The sequence below is a fragment of the Austrofundulus limnaeus genome, unplaced genomic scaffold (assembly GCF_001266775.1).
Source record: "Austrofundulus limnaeus strain Quisiro unplaced genomic scaffold, Austrofundulus_limnaeus-1.0 Scaffold75, whole genome shotgun sequence".
NCBI classification, from domain to species: Eukaryota; Metazoa; Chordata; class Actinopteri; order Cyprinodontiformes; family Rivulidae; genus Austrofundulus; species Austrofundulus limnaeus.
In genome coordinates, this window is record NW_013952477.1 from 1,873,882 (window position 1) to 1,876,427 (window position 2,546).

General features: G+C 45.5%; 1 protein-coding gene across 2 annotated transcripts in view; it reads left to right on the forward strand.

The window, feature by feature from the left end:
* The window catches only part of plp2b (proteolipid protein 2b), a 20,983-nt gene that overhangs the window by 1,755 nt on the left and 16,682 nt on the right, over window positions 1–2,546 (forward strand). The gene's annotated exons all lie outside the window — the stretch shown is intronic.

A 2,546-nucleotide genomic window follows, 5' to 3' on the forward strand; every position in this document is an offset into this window, starting at 1 on the left:
ACACACACACACACACACACACACCAGCAGTACGTCCTGCAGAACGGGAGGGGAGGAGGGAAAAAAGGCAGAAGGGCAGCTGCAGCCCTAACGGACCAAACTTCAGTCAAACAAGACCCCACACTTTTATTCCTGTTTTAAACTAGCGATCTTGTGAGCAGCTGCAGCTGTTTGYCTTTATTTTTTTTATGTCAGGCTGTCGCGGAGCGCTCCACCTCTTCTGTCTGAGGCTGGTGAGGTGGACAGCTCAGCCGAGGCTGCTGGAGCTCCAGGTCCTGATCGGAGCCAACATGAGTCAGTCCAAGACTGAGCTGACTTGATCAAGTCTCTCTCTACCTCTGATTAGGAGGGGGGTGAAAAATCCTCCACCTCAGACCGTTCAGAGATGTATCTATCTGCATCGCTGTGGTCACTCTCCATGCAGCATCAATTATGCTAATCCTAGCTGTCACATTCTCTTGTCCTGGCCACACCTGCGCTCTTTAACCCCCACCCCCCACCCACTTTGATGCATTTTTCAAATTTCGCCTTAGGGCGGAGTTATGTTTTCACAGTGGTGGGGGTAAGATACACTTTAAGAGACTCTGCATGCTTAAGGCAGAAAACATGAAATTAGCACCTAAGCCAGGGGTATTCAAMTGGTGGTGCKTGGGCCACATTCTGCCTGYAGGTGACTTCAGTCTGGCCCGCCAAAGAATCATTTTTTAAAGAAATGTCTTTGTTTACTTAATTTAATGTAAAAGTACGTTTCAAATAAATTTTAAACGTAAGATTCAATGTAGTAAAATAAATTTAAAWGAGAGAAGGTAATACTTAGCCTGGTAAAAACCAGACCCTTGTCCTTCACTTTGCTTCGTACGAGGGTCTGGACTCTCGGCTATAGAGAAGTGATTCTTGCTGGAGGCGTGGCCTCTGCTGTTAAAATGATTGGATCGGTTGGCCGCGACATATGCGTGCCAGCTCCACTGTGACGGAGGCTAAGCTAAGAAGCTAACCGGAAAACGCATGCGCTGTAAACAAGCCTGCTGAGAGGAGAGACGTGCCGAGCTGAACGAGACAACTGTAGAGAGCTGCTGCTTTGTCAGACAAATTTAATTTAATTTGGAAGCCTTATCAACACGGACTGGCTTCATTCACTTCATCCACTGTCATTGCTAAACTAACTAGCAGACACTGCGCAGAAAGTCGACGTTCTGTTCTCTGATTGGCCCGAACAAAATTCTCCTGGAGAAATCCTTGTCCACACTCTCCTGCTCAGTGCCTCAGGTCAGCTGATCAGCTGCTCCCGGAGGTGCCGAGGTCCAAACGTAAGCTGAGAGGTGACAGAGCTTTTTGTGTTTCTGGTCCAAGACCATGGAACAGTCTTCCACTTTCTGTCAGACAAACCCATTCACTGTCCGCTTTTAAAACTCTTCTAAAAACACATTTCTACTCCCTGGCTTTTGGCACAGCCTGAGACTTGTTTTTAGTTTTATTCCTAGTTTTATCTTATTTTAAATTGTTTATTGTTTTTAATCTTTGTTTTGTGTTTTTCATGTTTTGAATTTATATGTACAGCGCTTTGTTGCAGCTGTGGTTGTTTTAAAATGCTTTATAAATGTAGTAGTAGTAGTAGCAGTAGTAGAAGTAGAAGTAGAAGTAGAAGTAATCCCAGCCGGAGCAGTGAAGGGAAACTAGAATTGAGCAGAACTGTGTAGGAAGGCAAGGGCCAGGCTAAATGTATGGTTCAATGCAGCAATATAAACGGAAAAGGGAAAAGATAATACTAGACATTGCAGTGTTTCGCCTACCACAGAAATTGGGCAATCCTGGTCCCCGAGGGCCACTGTCCTGCCTGTTTTACTGGTTTCCCTGCTCCAACACACCTCATTCAGTGACTGAATTATCTTTTCTGTTAATCACACAATAATTKAAATTGTGTGTTGGAGCTGGAGAAACCTCTAAAACATGCAGGATACAGATCCCTCGAGGATCAAGACGACCCGCCCTGGCCTACTCTGTAGGGCGGGCAGTCCTGATCCTGCCCGCCCTACAGAGTAGGCCAGGGCGGGCAGTAGGGCGGGTGTTGCCTGTTTTAATCAGGTAACACCCCCAGTCGCCTGGATGACCTCCTGATAAATTAAGTTGAATAGCCCTGCACTAAATTGTTGTCATAACTGAATTTATACTATATAGGACAGGGCTATTCAACTGGCGGAGTGACCAAAGTTTGGCCCGTCAATTGATTCATTCATCTCTTAAGCCCAAACCTCCGGTTTTCTACTTTAATTGCTATAGGTTTTTTTATTTAAACATAATGTTTGGTGTCTACAGAAACATCAGAATTTTGGCTACAAGCTGATAAAACCATTTCTCTGCTCACTCAAGACAGTTAAAACTACAATCAGTTGGAGTAGGGATGCACAATAAATCGGTATTGATATCGGTATCGGCCGATATTGGCAATTTTTTAGGATATCGGTATCAGTCCTGACTTGCGACCTGTCCAGGGTGTACCCCGCCCCTCGCACTGTGACTGCTGGATATGGGCACCAGTGACCCACGCG